The sequence below is a fragment of the Bos grunniens genome, chromosome 22, assembly GCF_055505025.1.
Source record: "Bos grunniens cultivar Pamir isolate PY7600 chromosome 22, Bosgru_T2T1.0, whole genome shotgun sequence".
NCBI classification, from domain to species: domain Eukaryota; kingdom Metazoa; phylum Chordata; class Mammalia; order Artiodactyla; family Bovidae; genus Bos; species Bos grunniens.
Window position 1 is genome coordinate 18,549,731 of NC_141186.1, and position 25,211 is coordinate 18,574,941.

General features: G+C 41.9%; 1 protein-coding gene across 24 annotated transcripts in view; it reads left to right on the forward strand.

Annotated features, from left to right (window-relative positions):
- LOC147348186 (uncharacterized) overlaps positions 1 to 25,211 on the forward strand; it is a 732,824-nt gene that overhangs the window by 310,570 nt on the left and 397,043 nt on the right. The window lies entirely within an intron of this gene.

The window sequence follows — 25,211 nt, forward strand, 5'->3', positions numbered from 1 at the left end:
CCATCTGAGCTACCAAGGAAGCCCATAGAGGAAAGTCAAAGACAAGAAGGGGTCTTAACAGGTGTGGCTAAACTAGATGTTTGTCACATAGTAAATGCTTGGTACATGCTTAATGATAAATGTTTGGGGGGGGGTGGAATTTGATAAAAGAAGTGGGAAAGTAAGACACTTGGCCGGGGCTTATGGGGGTCCAGAGATCAGAATTCTAGACCCGCTTCTACCATCACTAGTTTGTACAAAGCACATCATTTCCTTTACTCTAAGCTTCCTCCACTCCCATTCTGAATATTATTTTCTGTTCTAGTTGCCTTAGAATAGTACTTTAGAGTAAGCAGGGGAAAAAAGTATAAATGCACTTTGGAAAATATCAGCTAGTCTTCTCTGTAGCTAGTAAACTTGTTTTCTAGATGTACCATCAAGATCTGCTGTCTTGAAGGTAATCTAGGAAGCAACAGATAACATCTAAATGAATATTTCACTTACAATTGAAGTGAGTGCTTGTTATTTATTTCTCCTCCAATCGCCGGTTGTAGGCGGAAACTTATATGTCTAGGTCACAGCTGTAGGATGGAAATCAGTCTGGAGTATTTTGATCATTAGTGCATATTTCTTATAACCCTTTTAAGATAAAATGCAAAGCTAAAAAATGGTGTAATTTCCATTTCTAGGAGTTCAGAATCTAAGACTGTCAGAATAACACTGCCTGCAGTGTAGGGCAAGAATAATGAAGCTACCAAAGATAGAGAAGTGTAATCTCCTGTATTTTAAAAAGTCTTAAAAAGTGTCCTTACACATTTCTCTGTGAGGGTCAACTCTGTTATATGCAAAGCCAGACTTAGTTAACAAAACAGTTCAGGACTTGATACTCATATTCTGCACAAAAATTCAGCCAAATAACAACTCACCTAGAGTATTTAGAAATGTGAACATGTGAAAATCTTACTGACTTTCTATAATAGTCGCATGCCTTTCTCTGTTTCAGTGGTGTAAAAATCCCATAATTTTTCTACTTGAAATATGTCATATATCCACAGATTTCCTTAAAGCAATCGAAGTAGAAGTCAAATAGTTGCAAAGACAATTCCCTATGATTGGTAATGGAGTGAAACCTATTATTGCATCTCTTGTCTTTCCAGCATTAAGGTACTTTCCTTGTTTCTGTTGGTCATGCCATGATCATCACAGGATTCCCTAGTTTAGAATTCAGACTTGTCCCCAAGGATGATTTCTTCATTCACAAAGGAAACGAGTCTACTTGGCCACTGTGTATGTAAAACCTTTCTACTTGGAATGGTTTGCCTACCAAGTAGGGCTTTCTTAAGACCAAGCATGATTCCCAGAGTCCCATTCATGTCCACACCATTGTGTCAGATCAAGGACATTACTCATGTCCTCTCGTGGACAATCACCATGACTAATTATAGGAGGTGTCCAGTTTTTCCATGATAAGCTTGATATAGTCACAGTAGCAGGATATAAAATTTAACCATTATTCCAGATATTAACTACCTTTCATTAACGAAAGCACAGGTTTATCTTTCTCCTCTGTTCCCTCTACAAAGTCTGGAAGAAGTAGATTCTGTCTGATGTTATCTGGATTTTGCAAGAGTACATCTTTCCAAGAAGGAAGAGTGGTTTCATCAGGCCAGTGTTTGCCAAATTGAGGTGTCAGGCTTCCTTGCAGTTCAAAATGGAGATTCTTGGGTTTTACCTCAGACTGAGTAAATTAGAACTGCTGAATTTGAGTCTCAAGGTTATAAATCTATAACAGACTTTCCAGGCCATTCTTATGCATGCTAATGTTTAAAAAACATGGCTCTTAGCTTTGTCAGAGTCCCAATTATGTACCGACCCATACTGCAGAGGAACTCGACGATGGAGAGAGGGAGAGGATGCTCTGATGAGCTGGAAAAAGATGCCAGGGGATGAATGGGTCTTGTTTCTGCATACTTAGATAGAGGACTCCTATTCTCTCTAGATAGAGCTCTTGTCTTGTCTTGTCTAGGTAGAGCTGGTCACCTTCAGGTCATTCTCTCATTTAGGCAGCCATCATCCTGATTGGAAGGATTGTCCCAGTGCCACAGGTGGGTAAGGTTGGGTGGAGGAGCAGGAAGAAGAATACTTACCCCTTGATTTCAGTTGAGCATTCCCGTTTGCCAGGCATTACTTTTCTCTCAGTCTCACTGAGGCTTGGCTTTACAATTTGAACATCCTCCTTTTGTTTAAACAAACACAGCCCATGTGACTCTGTGCCTTAGCTCGGTGGGTGAGTGTGGGCTGCCTAATGTTCTGATGTCCTGCATTGCTTTGCCACAACTCCTTTAGACTGTCTCGTTTACACAAATCCATCCTAACCTACTCTTTTCCATCATTACTCACCCCAAAGTGAGTTAGCAGAGTCCCTCCAACCCCCACTTTCCTAATGTTTGGAATCTTTCATTTCTAACACAGAAAAATGTGCTGCTTGATTACTCAGGTTGCCATGGTTATAGGTCTCATTTCCCTCCAGATCTGTCCTTTATGTTCTGTCTGTAAGGAAGCATTTAAGAAATCCATCTACTGGGTATCTTAAGGAAATAAGACATTAGGACATCAAAGTGGGCCATTCGTAAGCTTCATTTGAGACAATAATCACTAGAACTTCTGATAGTATATTTAGAAAAGAACTACTGAAAAATTTGTCTTCCTGAATTCTCCCATTGATTCTCCACATTTTCCAGATTTTTTGCCTGAATATTTCAGGTTTTCTTGTAGTCTTTATGGTCAGATTTTTATCTAGTAAACCTTAGTGCAAGTCTTAAATATTTCCCAAAGGTTCTCATCTCCATTGGCAGGTTAATGGTCTTCATTCTGATTTTTCTCTTTACTGAGAATTTTTTCAATGTGAAATGCAGAGAATCATCACAGTACTCTGTGAGACCCACTGTTGACAAAAGATCATCTGTTTTTAAAATATTTTAAATGTTTTAATATTTAAACATGCCATTAAAAACATCATCTTATGTTTCCACTTGTTCTGTGTGCTGTGCTCAACCATGTCCAACTCTTTGTGACCCCATGGACTGCAGAGTCCCCCTCTCAGGCTCCTCTGTCCATGGGATTCTTTAGGCAAGAATGCTGGAGTGGGTTGCCATTTCTTTTTCCAGGGGATCTTCCTGACCCAGGGATTGAACTCATGTCTCCTCATTGCTGGCAGATTCTTTACCACTGAGCCACCAGGGAAGCCCATCTCCACTAATTAGAGCAGTGAAGTGACCTTTTCAGAGGGTTCCCCAGCAATTCCATTAAAGACAGTGATCATTCAGGGTTCTTCTGTATTTGATGCAATCTGGCTCTAATATGTTGTTTTGAAAACATTTCAGGTGCCTAAGAATTTTTGCCTTACAGAGTTCTAGCCCACTCAACAAATTAAATTTAGAAATAAAAAGGAATTGGCTCTCCATGTGCCAGCCCTTCCACATGGCACAAATGTCTCAGTGATTTAGACACTTTCCGGTTTTGAAAAATAACTGCCCTTATTTTTTGGTCCTCTTTTCAAAAATAGATCATTTGAAAGAAATCATCCCCAGATTTGAAAAGAAAAGACAAACTGAATGGAAAATTTATGGGTAATTTGAACTTGACACGATGCTGAAGGAGAATTTGTTTATATTCTGGGCAGAGTGGACATGAGATTCTGCAGTTTCTTTACAGAGAAGATGTTTCAGCAAAAGCACAATTGGAATGATTAGTGCAGTCATCTGGAAACAACTTGGATTTTATTTTAGCTCACCTTGTGTCTTTACAGATTTACCTATTCACACTCATGCCTAGAGCCAGGCTGACAGATTTGTCAAAGTAAGAAAGGCATGTGGTAGAAGGCTTTTTAATGCTTGATGAAGCATGACTCCATATGGAACACCATGAATAAATTCATTCCTGGGATTCGTAAATAAATGCATTAAGTGCCTCAAATATTTAATTCACATGTTCCTAGTAATATTTGTTGACATGGACGATAATAAAGCATAATGACTCCTAATGTCTTAAATGGGGGTAGTCCCTAGGAGCTGTCATTATTAGGGAAAGTTTGAGAAAAGGGTTGCTTTTCAGTGGCTAATTATAAATGCACTGCCCTGTTTGAAATAGTATTCAATGGATTGTACAGGCTTCTCTTAGAAAGAAGAAATAAAAACAGCTTAGAGATTGTATACTCAGTCAACTGTGTTTTTTCACTTTATGGAATATATTTTGCCCATTATATCTACTGTGGGTTTTTTAGCATCAGAATATTAATTTTAAAGACAACCACAAAGATTGATGAAGGAACTGTATTTGAGGATACATCTTCAAAATTCAACACACTTAAAAGCACCAAATGACTTTTCCTGAATTAATTGATCTAACAGCTGAACACACTGTCTTCCAAATCTGATTTTCCAGCAACTCTATTAAGAAATTGAGCAACAGTAAAAGACCTTAGCACTATCTGCTTAGAAAAAACAAACAAACAAAAAAACTGTGGTTGCAGAAACCAATGACTGAGTTTTTATTGTATCAGTATAACTTTCTAGTCAATAGAATATATTATTTATTGAGTTAAAACTAGGAGGGACACAAACCCTCCATCCCTGACATTTTTAAATGGTAGCCTGAAGGCCTAGTCTAGTCTACTTTCTAAGCTTCCTGGTGGCAAAACTCTTTTCAAGATTAAGATTTGATCTTAGTCTTAGTTGCTCGGTCGTGTCTGACTCTTTGAGATCCCATGGACTGCAGCCCGTCAGGCTCCTCTGTCCGTGAAATTCTTCAGGCAAGAATACTGGAGTGGGTAGCCATTCCCTTCTTCAAGGGATCTTCCCAACCCAGGGATCAAACCTGGGTCTCCTGCATTGCAGGCAGATTCTTTACTGTCTGAGTTTACTTTCTAAGGTTCCTGTTGGCAGAGCTCTAGATCAAACTTGATGTTAGGGAGACACAAAATGGAGGGATAATTTGCTCTTTTGGATTTCTGAGTTCTTGCTCTGTCCTGAAGCACCAAAGGAAATAAAGGAGTTTAAGTGAATTTAATTTTGTTATATCTCTTTGAAAACTGTACATCTGGATAGGTGGTAAATCTTTAATTAATCAACACATGGTTTGAGCAGAAGACCTGCTTCTGGACCAGAGTGGATAACAGAGAATTTCCCTCTGTGCTTTTACTGTTTTGTCATGAATCTGCCCTCCAGCAGGGACTTCTCTGCATTTTCTCGTTTGCTAACATTTATAGTATTATTCAGCTATTTGGTTGGAGGGGTTTCTCTTTTTTCCCTTTTCCAGTGTGAGAAATTGTTGACCTTTTGAGTACACTGCATTTAATGAGGTCCCCATGCTGCTAAATGAACCGAGATGCAAGCGCTGGTCATTCAGCTGCTGGGGAGAGAACTGTGCAGCTAAGCTATCTGACTCAGACACCAAAGACATTTTCCTCTGAAGCTTTGGTGTCACTCCTGTGTAATTTGCCATGTCCTTTAATATAAGCCTCCAGTCTGCGCTGTGTTAAGGTATCCTGTCTCTTAATAGTCCCTGAGGTGGTAGAGATGATTGTATCTTTAGAGCTGTTCTTCATAACTTACTTGAGAAGGTAAATAGAAATAGGAAAAAAAAAATCCTTATTTTGTTTGTGGTTTTTGAAATCTGTACCCAGGAAATAGTCTTTGAAATCTATATCATTTTGTGGCCCTATTATAAAATTTAGCTGAGTCCCACATTACTCTTAAGTGTACAAAACCTTAGAGTTCTAATGTTACATATTATCACAAGGATTCAGATATACTCTGGGTCAAATGATGGCTGCTAAACTCGATGGAAAATTATTGGGAATTAATTAATTAATTTGGCTCTGGCATGCTACTTGATAGTGACAAAGTGTCATTAAGACTTCCTGGATAGAATGGCATGTTTATGGGGCCTTGAAGGATGAAAGCAGAGATGGCTAAAATCGGGTAGGAGGTATTCCAGGCGGGCATAGAAACAACACTTGCAGAAAACCTTTATTCATAGTAAAAGAATTCTCCCTGTAAGTTGTTTTAAAATATGTTTAAGACATCCCAAACAAAGTAGAGCTTTTGGAAATCAGTTCAAAGGCTGTAAAACCTTACTGAGTAAAATTAAAGCTGGTAATAAATTTGAAAAAGATGATTTACATAACCTAATACACCGGTTCCCAGGTCTAGTCCAGGGTAGTGATAGGGAGCTGGCCCTCTGGAGATGGTCTGCCTAGGTTGGGACCCCAGCTCCTTCTGACTGGTTTCCTATAAGGAAGTTTCCTGCCGTTTTTGAGCCTCAGTTTCCTTAGCTAGGAAAGCAAGATAACCACAGTCCCCAACTGATGGAGTCATGGTGATACTGAGCAACTGCTCCATATGTATTAGCCATTTTTGTTATGTTTTTAATTTTCCCTGAACTCACATCCATAGATGAGCTTGTCCAGAATGACCAGGAGAGGCTTTGGAAAATACACTTTCTTGATTTCCTAACCTCAGAATTTTTGGTTCAATGGATAGGGGATAAAATGCAGAAATTGAAACTTTTAAAAACTGTGCCCAGCTTGGGGTCTAGTGCACAAGGTGAATGAAGAAACGACCTGGAGAGCTTTTGTTACTTACCCAATCAAAGGGAGATGAGACAGAGGCTGAAGATCTGAAGATGCGAGATCTGAAATTCCCACCTCTGTGGGATCTGAAGATGGGATCTGAAGATCTGAAGATGCGAGATCTGAAATTCCCACCTCTGTGCCCGCTCCAGTTCTTCTAAGCTGAAGATGCGAGATCTGAAATTCCCACCTCTGTGCCCGCTCTAGTTCTTCTAAGCTTCAGGAGATAGTTTAAGTTAAACAGAATTATTATGTATAAAACATAATACACACCAAGGAATTGAAAGAGGCACGTGTACCCCAGTGTTCATTGCAGCACTGTTTACAATAGCTAGAACATGGAAGCAACCTAGATGTCCATCAGCAGATGAATAGATAAGAAAGCTGTGGTACATATCACAATGGAGTATTACTCAGCTATCAAAAAGAATGCATTTGAATCAGTTCTAATGAGGTGGATAAAACTGGAGCCTATTATACAGAGTGAAGTAAGTCAGAAAGAAAAACACCAATACAGTGTAATAAAGCATATATATGGAATTTAGAAAGATGGTAACGATGACCCTATTTGCAAGACAGCAAAAGAGACACAGATGTAAAGAACAGACTGTTGGACTCTGTGGCAGAAGGCGAGGGTGGGATGATATGAGAGAATAGCATTGAAACATGTATATTACCATATGTGAAATAGATTGCCAGTCCAGGTTTGATGCATGAGACAGAGCGCTCAGGGCCGGTGCACTGGGATGACCCTGAGAGATGAGACAGGGAGGGAGGTGGGGGGTGGTGTTCAGCCATGTACCCTCATGGCTGATTCCTGTGAATGTATGGCAAAACCACTACAATATTATAAAGTAATTAGCCTCTAATTAAAATAATTTAATTAATTTACAAAAAAAATTTAGAATCACGTCATAAATTTCTATACAAAAACTTTTGTGATTTTGAATGGGTTTGTATACAAATCAATTTGGGGGGAAATTGCAATTTAAACAATATTGGATCTTCTAATTGTGAAAATTTCAGTCTTTATAATTAGACTTTTCTAACAAATTTTTTCTTTCACATCTTTTATTAGATTTATTCCTAGGAACTTGATACTTTTTAATGCTATTATAAATAAAATCTTTCAAGTTTTTTTCATAATTGTTGACTCTGAAATATAAAAATGTAATTGGCCTTTTATCTTGATATTTATATCAAACAACCTTGCTAAGAACTTATTAATACTTACAATTCATTAGAGACTATTTTGCATTTTCTATCTCTATAATAAAACCATTTGTTGACAATTAAAGTTTTACTTCTCCTTTCCAAAAAAAAAAAACAAAACCATAAGGATGGTGTTAAAGCAACCAGAGCAAAAAATAAATAAATAAATAAATAAAAACCTTAATTTACACCTATCAGAAAAAGAAAAAAACAAACAAATATGGAGCTAGAAGGAATTTAATCCCAGGTGGTGGAAACGTAGGTCTTCCTAAATGTGGTAGCACGCTCTCAGAAAAGGCTCTCAGGGAGCACAAAAAGCCTAAATTGACTGGATAAGTGTTGATCCCAGGGCTAAGTGAGGGGTGGTAAGGACATTTCATTGTCTGAGAAATATGCTGGATGAAGGTGCTTTCAGTTACACATGCCTAAGTAGCAGCTGGAAACCTAACCATGTCTGTTAACAGTATTTATTTTTCAAACACCATTTGTAAAAGAGAATATATGTTTGGTTTAAATTTATATTTTATAAATACATGTAAAAGCCAATGTTAAAGCAAACATTAGGTGCATTTTTTTCTTTCTTTTTTGGGAGGTGGGGGAGTTCTTTGCTCTCTAAAGAGATCTGACTTGAAGGAGAACTTGTGACCGAGTTTCTGTTGATAATGCTCAGAATATAAAATGGTACATTCATATCAGATGCTGCCAGTATTTGGCGCATTTGAAGCTGTTTGAACAGTTCTTCCCAAGCAGTTTTTCTGGCTTGGAAGGTGTCTCTGGTTTCTGACACTTAGTGGGGACTTATGAACTGGTGTTTGGGCAAAGGGTTGAATGAACGATTAATTCAGTAAGTAAAGAAGTGACGGGTGCCATAGCTTTTTGCCATCGTTGGCCTCTTTTTAACAAAGCAGTTTGTGGCTTATTGGCCAATTGTATTGTCTTGGATTCCTTGTGTTTTAAGAAACAAACTGAGACTGGCTGAAGAGATGTACTGGGCAGCTCTGAGGACTGAGGCTGAAGGTGCACATGGAGAACCAGCCCTGGTCCCTCCCTGTCTCAGCTCCTCCTAGCCGGGGTCTCTGAGGTCAAGGCTCACCTTCCCAGAAGAGAGCTCCTGACACCCATCCCCAAGGTGAGCGCCTTGAGGAACAGTCCCACCAGGATTTTACTCCACTGGGGATGAGGGAGTTAGAGCAGTTCTCCAAACACAGTTGGGGTGCTTTTCGGGGAAGAAGAGGAGGTAGGTAGACACTGGACCGACAAAATCCACAGAGGTCCAATGTATCAGTGAGCATAAACTCTGCCTTTAGGTTCAAAAGAAACTCAGGCTACCAGAGTGAAGAAAGCCGTATCAATATATCCTGCTTTTGTCACAGTCGCTTTTTAAACATATTTGAAAACTTAACATTGTTGACACAGGATTAGCAAGGGGCTTGCTGAAAGATAGTGTGAAAACAGAATAGTTGGATGTTCCCTCAGTGGTCACATTTCATCTGCTCTATTCAGGATCGATGCTGGCTTCTAAGAAAAATGTGATGACTTAGAATGTTCAGGACAGATACTGACTTCTAAGAAAGGTGTGGTGACTTCGAACATCAGGGGACGGAGGTCAGAGGACTGGAACACCAAGAGTTTCTCACTTGAGAAACTTCTGAGGAGCCCAGACCAAGGGGATGTAATGACGCTTGGATGGGAGAAGCTGAGGGATCTGTCCAGGCAGCTGATCAAAGATCAGGCATTTGAATTTAGAAAGATTCAAGCAGACTTTGGACATGTCCTCTGTCAGAGACTCAAACAGAGACGTGTGCATTTGATGAAGGTTGAGTTTCTTACTGTCTGGTGTCTTCTTCATGACTCTTGTGGAGATGCAGGAAAGTGAGTATTAAAAAAAACAAAAACAAACAAAAAAAAACCTTAGTGGTAAACTTTTTGGTATTTTGATTTCATTATTTTGAAAAGTTCTATGGGATATAGTCCATGAGAGGTAAAGAAATGACTTCTCTGCTTGCCTGCTTATATCATGTTTGCTAATTATTCTACAGTCAGGAGGAACCAAGTCAAGGATGCAAGATTTCATCAGTTTGATCAATTCTTAATGATGAGTAACCATGCAGTGAGAAAAGTTTTATCTGTGAGGGAAGCAATGAATAATTTTGAATTTTTCAGATGTGTTCTTTGGTGACATTTACAAGGTGTATGTGACATGTGTTAATTACAGTTTCTATGCCATTACCTCATGATTATAGATGTTAGGAAGGCTCCATCTGAGTCTGGGAGGCTCTTGTAACTCTGTGCTCAGCGTTGCAGACTGGTGATGGCTTAATTGCAGGCCTGCCTTGGTCCTACAGTAGATGGACAGGACTTGTGCTGTTCATGTGTTCACACTTGTGCTGGGTGTGTTGCTGTTGAAACCTTCCTTCCATCCAATTCACAGGGGCCCAGGCATCAGTCTGGGAGCTGAGGAGCATCTTCAGTTTTTTGTCTTCCTTTTTTTTTTTTTTTTGATTACATTTTAAATGTTCAGAAATAACAAGGAATAATAAACTCCCATGAATGCATCACCCAGATCTGACATTTTATTATACTTACTGTAACTCTCCCTTTTAATTTCTTGAAATGAATACAGGATTACAGATAGAGTTGTAGCCCACTTTGAGGAACACATGTTGGTAACCAGAAATGAAAAGCAAAACACAGTGAAAAGGGTAGCTTTCTCAATGCCAATTTCGCATTCAATGGAAGAAAATGAAATGCACGTTTTTCAAGCACCTTATACATGATTGACACTCTGCCATTTCACATCCATTCAGTGCTGAAAAACTGACTTTCCCAGGCAAAAAAAGGAAAACCAAAAACCCACTTGGCAGTGTTTGCTGACTTTGTCGTGTGTAAAGACACCCAGCATGGCTGGTTTCGAGCTATCAACAGTTTAACAACTGACTTGCAAAATTCCTGAGTATTTAACAATCTGCTCTAGTAAGCCTGGACAGGCTGGCTCCCGCATACAATTTCACGTGTTCAACCATTCAGCAGATATTTATGGGAACAATTTGTTGCTGAAATGTCAGGGAAATCACAGCCTTTCTTATAAAGCAGCCTTTCTACGGGACTCTTTGGTCCTTAGAGATTTGAAGGGATTATCTTCCTTCTGTGGATATGGAAGCTGAGGCTCAGAGCAGCAGTACAGGTGCTGCTGTTGAGAGCATGCCCACATCCCCTTGGCGTTTCCCTTGTCTGTGACCTGGTTTACATCTGTCCATACCTGTGAGTGCATCTGTAGCACTCTCTGCCCACCTGAGCTTTCTCTGTTAGCAGGGCAGGTAGAAGAGTCTGGGGAATTAGCATCCCCTGGGAGACGCCCTCAGCCAGTGAGGGAGGGAGTTAATGGATGATACCTGGTCATCGCCTTCACCCATCAGAATAAATCACCTTGAAGTGCATGTTCACACTCATCTTCCACTAGGATCCAGCTCATAGGATCAGTTCCCCTTAGTGGCAATGAACTTGAAATTGTGTCTTTTTTTGTCTGCCTTCCCGTTGTTGAATCCCTACACTTCTACCTGTATTTCCTCCCATCACCTCTCAGTCCTGCCTCACAGTCTGCCTCTGGGGGGACCCAAACTATGACAGGCTCCGGTGTCCAGACCTCTGCTTTCTTTTCCCCACCCCTTGTCCTGCTTCCTGGAGCTCTTTCTTTGCCTTCCTCTTTCCAATTCACTGCTGACAAGCCAGGATTTCCATGAGGGCGGACAGCTCTGGGAGAACTGACCTCTTTCTCACTGGGGTTCCCAGTCTGGCCCCCTGGGAAAGAAGTAGATTCACCACAGATAAGGCCTGCAGGACCTCGCACCCAAAAAACAGATTTAATCCTGGTCCGATTTTGTCTGAATCTGATCTTCCTGTGTGTTGGACTGAGCTGACCTGGAAAAATCAAGAATGTGATCAGGGACTTCCCTGGCCATCCAGGGGTTAAGGCGCTGCCTTCCCGTGCGGGCGGTGCCGGTTTGATGCCTGGTCAGTGGAGCTGAGATCCCGCAGGTTTCACAGCCCCAAAAAACAAAACATCAAAGCAGTATTGTAATAAATTCAAAGACGTCTTTAAAAATGGTCCACTTTAAAAAAAGAAAAAAAAGATGATTAAAGACAAAATTTTCTCACCTGCAAATCTTGAGCCCGGAGTTGCCTTGAGCAGGCTGACGTGTCCTTACGCTAACCATCACTCCCACCCTTCCCTCCGCCCCCAGCTCTGCTCAGCCATCCAGAGTAGGAAGTACCTCCTGCATAAGCGTCCCCCCGCCACACAAGTGGACAGGCCTCCCCCAGTTCGCTATTTCATAGCGACTTTACCTGTCATGTGCTCCTGATACATCATCTATTTTAATTTCATAGTATGTCTGTGCTTTTCTTAAACATATGTGTTCCTCCATCACCAACACATAGAAAGTCCACAAAGAGGGTATCTCTGTCGGCCTGCTTTTGCTCTGTTTTAGGTAACATCTAACATGATGTCTGGTATATAGTAAATGCTCAGTAAATACTTTTCAAATGAATCCATAGGAGAAAGAAAGATCAAAAAATAACTGCTTGTTCTGTTCGGGGTGACCCGAGATGGTGACTCCACCCTTTGCCCTTGAGTGTCTTTGACTACAAAGAGCACAAGCCTTGCATAATGTGATTTGACTCGGGAGTCAGGTGTGTGTTGAAATTCTGGCTTAGCTGTTTAGTGAGCTGTGTGGCCTTCAACAACTTGCCAGACCTCTCTGTTCTTCAGTTTTCTCATTTGCAATATGAGGAAAAGAGGACCTAGCTCAAAGCGCTGCTTTGAGAAGGAAAAGGTTTAACTTAGGTGAAGTGCTTAACAGTAGTTACTGTCTCCTAATAAAAGCAGCACAGACATGTGTTCACTCAAGATCAAGTCCTCAGTTAACACTGAAAATAAAAAAGAATGAATTGTGCATCTCCTCCAAGAAAGCCCTTCTATGCTTGAAGATAAATGCCATGCTCTGATGGTGGCAACATGAGCTGCCCCTGCCAGCCTCGTACTATATACTTCATATACTATGCCTCTCTTCCCTGCTGGCTGAGCTCCAGGTCCCTTGACTGCTGTCCTTTCCCTCAAATATGGGATAGTTTTCCCTGGTCCTGGGGCCTCTGTCCACACTCTTTTCTCTGCCTCAAGTGCTCTCACCTCTCCTCTGCAAGCTGGTTTGTTCAGGAGTCATCTCTTTACCGGGTCCTTCCCTGATTTAAAGCAGCTCAGCGTCCAGCCACTCTGTCTTGGAGAACTTAGTCTAGAGTGTAATCATCTCATTTAGTTGTTGAATTTCTCTCTCCAACCAGAGAATCAACTCTGAGTGCACTGAATCCTTGGACCCAGAGTGTCAGTATCAGTACAGATGTCAGGAAGTCGTGATGTTCGGTTGTAGGTAACAAAGCCCGACCCCAGGATCCCCAGGTTTCTCCCACATGGCCACTCAGCTTCCTTCCCCCTTCCCCTCCATATTGTACCCCGCTTGTCCCAACCTTACACTCACGTCAGCATCATGCAACCTGCGTCTCAGCCCCACCAGTGCTCTGACTGCTGCCCTAAATTCGTCCCAGCCTTCAGGACCTGTTGAAATCCTGCTGGTCTGCTACTCCAAACCTTCCAATGGCTTCTTACCCCACTTATCACTAAATGACAAGATCTTTTACTGCCTGGTTTCTTTCTTCCTCCCTCTTAATTACTGTGCCCCAACCAGACTGGCTATCTTTTGCTCCTCAGACATGCCAAGCCTGTCCCCACCTCCTTTGAACGTTTCAGTCTTACCTGGAATGCACATCCCTTACCTTGTACCCCTAGCCTAGTAGGCTCTTTCTTTGATTTTTCAGTTCAGTGAAACCTCTTATCCCAGTGTTCAATGGTACACTTAGACATCTATGTTAATCTGTTATGACTTTTTGTGTCTCTTTAGAGCCTTCACTGCTGTTTGAAACCCATCTATCTGTCTACAAACCTCCCTATGTATCTCTCATACTAGAATGTACTCTTGTCAGAGTGGGAAACTGCCACTCTTCTTGTTCATCACTGTATATCTAGCACCTGACAGGAGTAAGTGATTAGTAAGTATTTGTTGAGTGAATGGATGGCAGACTGAATGTACTGATGCCCAGGTCTGTCCCCTTCTTGGGACACATGGTCCTCCACAGATTCCCTGTTGGATGGGTGGAGTTTTGGGGCATAATCTGTGCCCAGAGACCCTGATGGATAAAGCCACTGTCACCATGTTACTGGCTCAGAGCTTTCCAGTGGGCTCTGCTTCCTTCCCTTCCTCTCCTTTCCTGGGTGTTGTCGTGTTGTCAACATCTCCCCCTCAGTCTCTGAGCCAGCAGTCTTTTTCAGAAGTCAGCCGAGTGTGGCTTTAGATATGAGTGAATCCAGGCTCAAATCCCAGCTCTTCCACTTAAGAACCGTGACCTTGACTGAGTCACTTTGTCTCTCTGAGCCTGAGCTTCCTTGGCTACAAAAAATGCTGTAGAGAGAAAGATCAAATAGCTATCATCTTTTCAGGGGGCCCCTTGACTGACGATTAAATGAGATACAACATCAAATGGATTTTATACAACAGGAGGTGCACAGTAACAATTTGGACACTGACAGTCAGCTATGTTTTTAATTTGGCTTGTCTTCAAGTCCATCTATATTTTTAGCTCAATGAATTTTCACCCAGCTTCCTTCATAACTTTCTCCCAGCTGAACCCCTGTACTTGGACTTATCCATGGATTAGTGGCCATGCATCATTTTGAGGGACAGCCTTGCAGTTGTGCAGAAACGCAAAATGAGTCCGCAAAAAAGCAGCTGGATCTCAACAGGGCTAAGAGCTATAGCTGTGTATATGGTCTCATCAACACATCAACCTCAGAATTCCCTTTCCTAGTCTCCCTGGTGGGGAAGGACTCAGATGCTGAGCCATGAGCATCACAGATAGCTGATACCTCATAGTACAATTTCATCTCTGGTGATAGACGTAGAGTTTCTGTAGAAATGTTCTGATGTGATTATAATGTGTGATTTCTGCAAACCCATAGAGGGGAACAGACCCTTCAAAACTAACGACAAGATCAAGTAGTCCTCATGGGTCTACTTGTGTAGTGGGCAGACCACTGAGAGGCTGAGCCATTTCAACACCTGTCCCAGTCTCTTCTGGAATAGAGTATAAATATGTGCTCACCTGAAACACTGGGTCTCGCTTGCTGCCTTGGAGTTGTGCTACTGAATTCGAAGTCCCAGCCCCTCCCACCTTCTCTGTCCTGATAAGTTATATATTCAATGATTCAGATCCTTGCCTTTCTGATATAAACTGCTGTCATGTACAGTTCAGCTCTCGCATTGTTCACAGTGAATTTCTTACCACTCACTTTCCTAGCAAGACCTTGTCTATAAGTTAGAAAGCCCTCTTAGAAGATGAAAGCGAATACAGGAAAACAGGGTAATAAAATGCTCAGACATAATCATTAGGATTTGTGGAGGAGAGTAAGTGATTATGGCTTTGTGCATCTCCCTCGATTCATTAACTTGGAATAAAAACCAGTGTTGTAAAGTAAGCTGTGGTTTAGGAACCAACCCTGACTCATCTTCCATGCAGGCTAAGATCTTTGGAAAAGCTTGAAAGCATTTAGTAAAGCCATTTACCTATTGTTGTCCTCTCTATAATTCTTTGGTTATGAAGTGTTATCTGTCCAAATATCCCATGAAAAGAAATTAGAGACAAAGATGCATTGTATCAACAGGTAAGAAATCATACCATTATGGAAACACCACTTCATTAAGAATTTCAGTAATCCATGCTCATGCTTTATTGTGGATAAAAGCTTTATGATTGAATCTATAGGACACTCCTAAGTCATAAGTAAATGTGAAAGTCTACTTCTGCCTCTAATTACTTACAACAGTTTTCCTAGAATGATGAAAAATCTGTTTGTGGCAAGACCTTCAGCCAGATGCACCATCTAGCAAAAAAGTGTATAACTTTCATGTTTCAAAAGTGGGTTCCTGCAAAAATTTATTTTTGACTACCTATCCTAATCTTGGTGGAAAGCCTTTCTTCATAACCTTCACAGTTGTGCTTTTTTTTTTTTTTCTTCTCCATGTGTATTTCCTAAGCTCTGCAGATGTGCACACGTAGGAACACTGTTGTATTTGTTATCTACTGATGTTTAATAGTTGAAAAAGCAAGAGAGTTCCAGAAAAACATCTATTTCTGCTTTATTGATTATGTCAAATCCTTTGACTGTGTGGATCACTATAAACTGTGGAAAATTCTGAAAGAGATGGGAATACCAGACCACCTGACCTGCCTCTTGAGAAACCTAAATGCAGATCAGGAGGCAACAGTTAGAACAGGACATGGAACAACAGACTGGTTCCAAATAGGAAAAGGAGTCCGTCAAGGCTGTATATTGTCACCCTGCTTATTTAACTTATATGCAGAGTACATCATGAGAAACGCTGGGCTGGAAGAAGCACAAGCTGAAATCAAGATTGCCGGGAGAAATATCAATAACCTCAGATATGCAGATGATACCACCCTCATGGCAAAAACTGAAGAGGAACTAAAAAGCCTCTTGATGAAAGTGAAAGAGGAGAGTGAAAAAATTGGCTTAAAGCTCAACATTCAGAAAACGAAGATCATGGCATCCGGTCCCATCACTTCATGGGAAATAGATGGGGAAACAGTGGAAGCAGTGTCAGACTTCAATTTTTTGGTCTCCAAAATCACTGCAGATGGTGACTGCAGCCATGAAATTAAAAGATGCTTACTCCTTGGAAGGAAAGTTATGACCAACCTAGATAGCATATTCAAAAGCAGAGATATTACTTTGCCAACAGAGGTTCATCTAGTCAAGGCTATGGTTTTCTCTGTGGTCATGTACGGATGTGAGAGAAAGCTGTGAAGAAAGCTGAGAGCCGAAGAATTGATGCTTTTGAACTGTGGTGTTGGAGAAGACTCTTGAGAGTCCCTTGGACTGCAAGGAGATCCAACCAGTCCGTCCTGAAGGAGATCAGCCGTGGGATTTCTTTGGAAGGAATGATGCTAAAGCTGAAACTCCAGTACTTTGGCCACCTCATGCGAAGAGTTGACTCATTGGAAAAGACTCTGATGCTGGGAGGGATTGGGGGCAGGAGGAGAAGGGGATGACAGAGGATGAGATGGCTGGATGGCATCACCAACTCGATGGACGTGAGTCTGAGTGAACCCCGGGAGTTGGTGATGGACAGAGGCCTGGCGTGCTGTGATTCATGGGGTCGCAAAGAGTCGGACACGACTGAGCGACTGAACTGAACTGATGTTTAATAAATCACCCCCAAATTAGTGACTTAAAACCATATATTTTATAATTTTGTATTTATTTATTTATATTCTTTGGCTGTGCTGAGTATTTGCTGCTGTGTGGGCTTCTCTGTAGTCGTGGCTAGGAGGGGCTACTCTCCTAAATTGTGGTGTGTGGACTTCTCATTGTGGTGGCTTCTCTCGTTGTGGAGCACTGGCTCTAGGCATGCGGTCATGGAGTTGTGGCTCCTGGGCTCTAGAGCACAGGCTCAGTGGTTGTGATGCATAGGTTTGGTTGCTCTGCCACACGTTCAGGGATCAAACTCTTATCTCCTACATTGGCTGGTGGATTCTTGATCACTGAGCTACCAGGGAAACCCAAGCAGTATTTTTTTTTTTTTATTTCACAGCATCATGGGTCAGAACTCTGGGCATGACTTAGCTGAGTCCTATGCGTTCCCATGGCACCCCACTCCAGTACTCTTGCCTGGAAAATCCCATGGACGGAGGAGCCTGGTAGGCTGCAGTCCATGGAGTCACTAGGAATCAGACACAACTGAGCGACTTCACTTTCATTTTTCACTTTCATGCATCAGAGAAGAAAATGGCAACCCACTCCAGTGTTCTTGCCTGGAGAATCCCAGGGACGGTGGAGCCTGGTGGGCTGCCATCTATGGGTCGCACAGAGTCAGACATGACTGAAGTGACTTAGCATGTGTTCCCAATGATTCTTTTAATCTTGGTTATTGCCTAAGACTGCTAATCTCATCTTAAGTCTTGGCTGGGAGGGGATCCACTTCCAAGCTCACTCAAATGATTGTTGTCAGGGTTCCCTTCCTCATGGGCTGCTAGACTACAGGCTTCAGTTTCTCCCCGTCTGTTGACCAGAGGTTTCCTTTGGTTCTCTGTCACATGAGTCTCTCCACAGGCTATCTTGCAACAGGTAGCCTGCACAGTCAGAGAAAGGAAATACAATAGCACAACAAGGAGTATGAGCAAGACAGAAGACAGGCATTTGTTACCTAATCTTGGAAGTGACATCCCTTCTGCTGTATTCTCTTTTTAGAAACAAGTGTTATGTCCATTTACACACAAAGGGAAGGGTTTCCCACGGGCATGAATACTAGGATCCAGGGCTCATTGAGGGCCATCTTAGAGCATGCTTCTCAGAAATGTTTAGAACAAAAACCTAAAATTGTTTTGAATCTATGATGACTTAATTGCAAAGTAACAGCACTGAACTGTGTAGAGAGAGGTGATATATCATGATGTTTAAATACACAGAATTAGATGACAGACTGGAGTTCACATTCTAACTCTGCAGTGCTCAAATTTATAAGAATTTGGACAAGATATTCAGTATCCATCTGTAAAATGGAGATAATTTCTGCCCCACAGGGTAGGACAATATAGCATTTGCAGTATGTTGCTCATTACATAGTAAATAGGATTAACAATAGTAGCAGGATTCTGTGAGACCTATACAGATTAAATGCCATTTTTGCCATTGGTTTGCTGGTTGCATGAACCAGAATAAGTCACTCCATCTTACAGTGTCTCTTTTATTGGAATGAATTTTGCTATTAATACAAGTAACAGAAAACTACAATGGCTCAAAAAGAAGAAAAAGAAAATATTATTCCTCCCCAGCAGTAAGTCATCTGAAGATGATAGACTAGGGTTGAATGGGTAGATTGACAATGTGACTTGAGACCCTAGCCTTTTCTTTCTTTTTCATTTTGCCCTACTTGGTTGGCCTCTGTGTCCACGCTTGTTCCTTCATCGTTGTAACAGAGCTGCTCCTTATCCATCCTCGTCTCCATGTTTCAGCAGGAAGACAAGAAGGAAATCCCTAAGATCATGTTAAGGTAAAATGTTAGAACAGCAGATACATAGTCGCCAGAAAGCGACCAGTCCAAGGTTAAGGAGGACACAAAGAAGGCTCCAGAATTTGTCCAAGAATAAAAAGAAACTTACAGGTTACTTGATATGATAAACGGAGAAGGCAATGGCACCCCACTCCAGTACTCTTGCCTGGAAAATCCCATGGACGAAGGGCCTGGTGGGCTGCAGTCCATGGGGTCTCTAAGAGTCAGACCCGACTGAGCGACTTCCCTTTCACTTTTCACTTTCGTGCATTGGAGAAGGAAATGGCAACCCACTCCAGTGTTCCTGCCTGGAGAATCCCAGGGACAGGGAAGCCTGGTGGGCTGCCGTCTATGGGGTCGCACAGAGTCAGACATGACTGAAGTGACTTAGCAACAGTAGCAGATATGATAAAAATATATTGAGAGGAGATTTATGGTTGTGCTGTAAGATCAAGCAATGGCTTATTAATAGGAAGACTGAAAACTAGCTGGACAGAGAAGAAGTTGAGGCAATGCTTAATTCCAGGGAAAGCAAAATATTATAAAGGGAAGGCAGTGAAATCATAGAATGCTCCAAGAAACTGAGAACTGTGAGCAGTATTTACAAAGTCATACCACTGAATATTGGTTTAATACTCAAGAAGTATTGGGGGGAGGTGTGCTTGTTTTGTGGAGAAGGCAATGGCACCCCACTCCAGTACTCTTGCCTGGAAAATCCCATGGATGGAGGAGCCTGGTAGGCTGCAGACCATGGGGTCGTGAAGAGTCGGACACGACTGAGCGACTTCACTTTCACTTTTCCCTTTCATGCATTGGAGAAGGAAATGGCAACCCACTCCAGTGTTCTTGCCTGGAGAATCGCAGGGACGGGGGAGCCTGGTGGGCTGCCGTCTCTGGGGTCGCACAGAGTCGGACACGACTGAAGCGACTTAGCAGCAGCAGTGCTTGTTTTGTGAGGGTAATGTAAAAATAGTTAAACATTCATTTTTAAAAATATCAAGTTAAATACTAGGAAAAAAAGCTATAGTATTAACATGTAGCAGATAAATGTTGCTCAGAAATGTGGAGGTTGATTTTAGAAGTTGCAAGTAGTTTTCTCTGGGGAGTGGGCCTCAGAGGTAAGAAGAGTTGAGTAGACAATGCTAATTCATCCTTACCTCAACCCCATCACAAGGCAGGGAAAAGTCGACGAGGCTGAGTATAAATAGATGTGGCAGGGGAATAAAATTGAGAAATTAACTATGCTTTAATTTTTATACTCATATCATGAAGGGATGAGAGCCATATTTCCTTGCTTTTACCCATGGGTTTCCAAGGAGAACGTTAAATTAAGCATTTCTTTGCCTGGGAAAGGGAGAGCTAAAAGAAGTTCAGCCTCATTTTAAGGGGAGATTTTCAGTTTTGAAGCGTAGGGCAGAAGAGTAAGAGTGGCCAGTCCTGAGACTAATGCAGCCCTGTGTTTCACTCCCATGCAGCCCCAAGGACAGTGCGGGTCCTCTAAGGTGGAGACTGGTGATAAACTCAGCCTCAGAATCCAGTAGCTAATCTGAACAGGAAATGTCTGAATGCTGGGGGCATTTGAGACTTACAGCTTTGAATGAGCCAAAGCCCTTGATCAGCAAACACTTTTGTGAATATCAAAAAGCCTTTCCTTAAATTTCTTATGCTGAATTAGTTTCTTGAGGATTCCTGTACCACCTAGGAGAGGGAGGAAGCCCCTCTGATGATCGGTATTGGATCTCTCGTCAGCCCTAACAGTTGGTGTTCCAAACTGACACAGCAATGGCACACTTTCTTACCTGGTATGAAAAGATAAAATTGGACTTATTTCTGCAACTTCCTTTGCCGTAACCCCTTCCAGCCTCATTCCAAATAACCCAAGCTGCTTCTTGCTCCAGGCATCTGGTAGACCATTAGTGACAGTCTAAGACCAGCCACCACCCAGTGACAGATGACAGGCTACATGGTGTCAGTTTCAAAATCATTTTGAAAGTTTATGTAAAATACCATCTACTCTAGCAAAGAATAGTGAACCCCTGAGCAATTTTACAGTGTATACTTCCATTCTTCATGGTTAACAAGGGTTATTAGAGTCAAATAGATTTTTTTCTTGTGGTGACAAAGATGGCATAGTTGTTAAGAGCAGAGCTCTGAAACAGACTGTGTTCAGATCTGAGATGTACCACAAAAATTTCGTATGATCTTGAGCATATCACTAAAGTTGTCTAAGTCTCAGGTTTTACCTTTGGGAAACGGACAAAAGAAAAATTAGTAGGCAAACACTTAGCACCTCTTGAAACATGCTAAATTCACAATCCATATTTATATTATTAGTATTTCTCTTCATAAGAACTTTTTTCCTTGTTTCTGGCCTGTCAATGGTTGGATGCTGACTCGGTCTGTCTTTTCTCCTTGTCTTTGTAGCCTACTTATACAAAAATAGAATAGAATAAAAAAGACAACAAAAACAAGATGGAAAGCCTAAGTTAAAGTTATCTGCTAAATGAAAAAATACGTTGCCAAAACCTTCCTACATCTAAAGGTGGCCTGATCACTTCATCTCTAGACATGCAATTCCCCACAGGTTTTGCCCACAACTCTTGGCTCTAATGGGCTATTGACTCAAAGTTAATTTGGCTTCCAGGATATGGTTTGTGTGTGTGATGTACAGTTTGCAAGAAACACAGGGTTAATTTTGTTTTAGGAAATGAAGATTAATAACCAGCAGCTGGCCCATTAATAACCTTGGGTGTGTGGGACAAAAACAAATTTTTAGATAAATTTGTAATCCCGTAAATATTGGTGAAGCAGTAAACTTCTGATTCTAAATTAGTTAAGTTTCAAAAGCTATAAAACACTTTTACTGCCGCCTTCCTCTTCTAAAATATCCAGCTGGGACCTTCAAAGAATAACATCTACTGTCTTAAACCAATCTTATTTTTGTGGGATCTGTGGAGGGTGGATTTGTGTTAATACTCGACTTCTTATTTGAGGATCAGCATAAACTGGTAACTCCTAAGGTGACACCGTCCAACGTGAACATAACACATCTGTGACATGTTCTTACCTTTTTTCAAGTCTGAGTAGTCTCCTGGAAGAGAATGTTTTCACTTGGCATTTTCAATGTGATTTCCTCCTCTATGTTCAGATGCGGCTTTAGTCTGGGAATGTTGCCTTTTCTGTACTTCAGTTCAGTTCAGTCGTTCAGTCGTGTCTGACTCTTTGCGGCCCCATGAATCACAGCACGCCAGGCCTCCCTGTACATCACCAACTCCCGGAGTTCACTCAGACTCACGTCCATCGAGTCAGTGATGCCATCCAGCCATTTCATCCTCTGTCGTCCCCTTCTCCTTCTGCCCCCAATCCCTCCCAGCATCAGGGTCTTTTCCAATGAGTCAACTCTTTGCATGAGGTGGTCAGAGTATTGGAGTTTCAGCTTTAGCATCATTCCTTCCAAAGAAATCCCAGGGCTGATCTCCTTCAGAAATTATCATTTTTGCCTACTGTGGTGCTGTTTGCAAATAATTTCCCTGTTTCTTGTTCTTTATCCTAAAACCATTCTTTACCAAAGATACCATTATCCCCTGATGACGAAAACAAGGTTTAAGGAGATTGGGTCACTTTCTAAAAATTAAGTGATAGAGATGTAAGATCTCAGGATTCCAGACTTCCTGTTTTCATTATATCCAGAAGGCTCTGGGTGACAGGAATGGCTTTAGTACCTTCGCTCTCTGCCTTATATTCTGTCGTGAGACCCCTCAGCATTCCTTCCTCTCCTGCTTCTCCTGCTCTCTTGAAGCACTTTTCTATTAATCATTTTCTAAGTTTCAGTCCCCCTCCCCCAAACAGATGCTGACACAAGTTCTGAGTGCAAGCTGTTTCTCTGGGAGATGATCCCAGGTAACACAGTGGTGGGATTGAGGAGGCAAGACAGATGGGAGGAAAATCAGTAAATTGTGTTTCAGTAAGTGAGTTACCGCTGTGGGCAACCGGGTCTCAGTTCCAACAGACATGCTTTGTAAAACCCATCTCAGAGTGATCCCAGGAAGAGGTAGCCAACTCCTGTTCATCATTGGTTAACATTTGCTTCTGAGGGTGTTAACTTACTATTTTGCCATGCTGATGGGCTGGCAACCATGCTGTTGGTGCCAGAGAAAGTCCTCAGCCAGAAATACAGGCGCTTGAGAGAGGGAGCCCTGCGCATATATGATTTCTGTCCCCTGAAGCTGTGGTTTCTGGTTGGGCAGAGGGATGTGGAGGGTTTACACACTGTCTGCTGTAGCCATTGATTGTTTTGTGTGAATTTTAATTATTGATAACCCTTCTTTCAAGGCATTTGCTGTCCTGGACACACATTGTCTTTATCTATTCCTCTGTTGATGGACGTGCTTTAGTTGCTTTCATGTCCTGACTATTGTGAATAGTACAGTGAACATTGAGGTGCATGTGTCTTTCTGAGTTATGATTTTCTCTGGGTGTATGCCCAGGAGTGGGATTGTTGAGTCCTATGTTAGGAGAAGGCAATGGCACCCCACTCCAGTACTTTTGCCTGGAAAATCCCATGGATGGAGGAGCCTGGTGGGCTGCAGTCCATGGGGTCGCTAAGAGTCGGACACGACTGAGCGACTTCACTTTCACTTTTCACTTTCATGCATTGGAGAAGGAAATGGCAACCCACTCCAGTGTTCTTGCCTGGAGAATCCCAGGGACGGGGGAGTCTGGTGGGCTGCTGTCTATGGGGTCGCACAGAGTCGGACACGACTGAAGCGACTTAGTAGTAGTAGTAGTAGTATGTTAGTTATATTTTTAGTTTTTTAGGAAATCTCCATTCTGTTCTCCATAGTGACTTTTGTTGTTCAGTTGCCCAGTCGTATCCAACTTTTTGCAACCCCATGGACTGCAGCACGCCAGGCCTCCCTGTCCCTCACCATCTCCTGAATTTTGCCCAAGTTCACATCCATTGCATCAGTGATACCATCCAGCCGTCTCAGTCTCTGATGCCCTCTTCTCCTTCTGCCCTAAATCGTTGCCAGCATCAGGGACTTTTCCAATGAGTCAGCTGTCCTCATCAGGTGGCCAGAGTATTGGAGCTTCAGCTTCAGTGACTTCAGCTTCAACTGATATAGTGACTGTACCAGCTTTCATTTCCATGAGCAGTATAGGAAGATTCCCTTTTCTTCATACCCTCTCCAGCATTTATTGTTTGTAGATTTTTTTATGATGAAATTAATTTAGAAAAAGGAAAACTGAATCCAAATTGGCTTTAAGTACAGGAGGAATTTACAGGATCACATGGAAGGAAAGTCCAGAGGGAGGTCTATTTTACGTGCCCTGATGGAGGAGCCCCTTGTCTGTGTTTCCTCTGGGTGGTGGCTGTTTTCAAAATGGCTTTTTTCATGGTCAGCAGTGGCTGCTGTCAGCACCTGTTTCTATAATCTTTGAGGTTCAAATCCAGTAGAAGAGTGAACATTTCGTTAGGTTAGAATGCATAAGACAGGTTGTGAACTTCATTCTTACTGGACTACTTCAGGTCATATGTCCACCTTTGAACTTTGGGATGTGATGTGATGTGTCAGTTGTCTTAGATTGATATCTTAAGTCACACCATGAGGCCAGATGGGCTCAAGCTGGGGAGAATTGGATCGTCAAAAGAAAGTTGAGGCTGTCCCCTGAAGAAGGAATAACAGATGTTGAGAACCAATAAACCTCCAAAATAATCACCCAAGAAAATTACATGTTGACATTTAGCTCTAAATGTCGTTTCTTAAAAATGTTTTAGATGTCATGGAACAGGAATGGGATAGAGTATAGTGGACAGCACTCACTAATATAGCCTGAGGGATGCTGGACCCTGCTCCATGCTTGAGTTGCTTGCTGGGTTCTTTTAGCCATTTGACGGTTGTTAATGTATGTGTTCAGGAAATCCCTAACCCACTCTGCACTTGTGCAATTCAGACACAGTTCAGAGAGAATATCCTGGGCTCACACTGTGAGCAAGGCTTATGTCCTCTGCCAGTGGTTCCTCCCCTGTCAGCTGCTCTGTCCTTAAGTTCTGCTCTCTTCATTGTCTGTTTTGGATGAATCACATTGGTCCTTGTGGCTTCATGAGTCCCGTGAGGATGTTAGCAGGGAATGCAGTGTTTTCATTCCTTACTCACCTGTCCTTTCATTGTGCAGCCAGCCATTGAGTCACCACTGATTGAACATCTTCG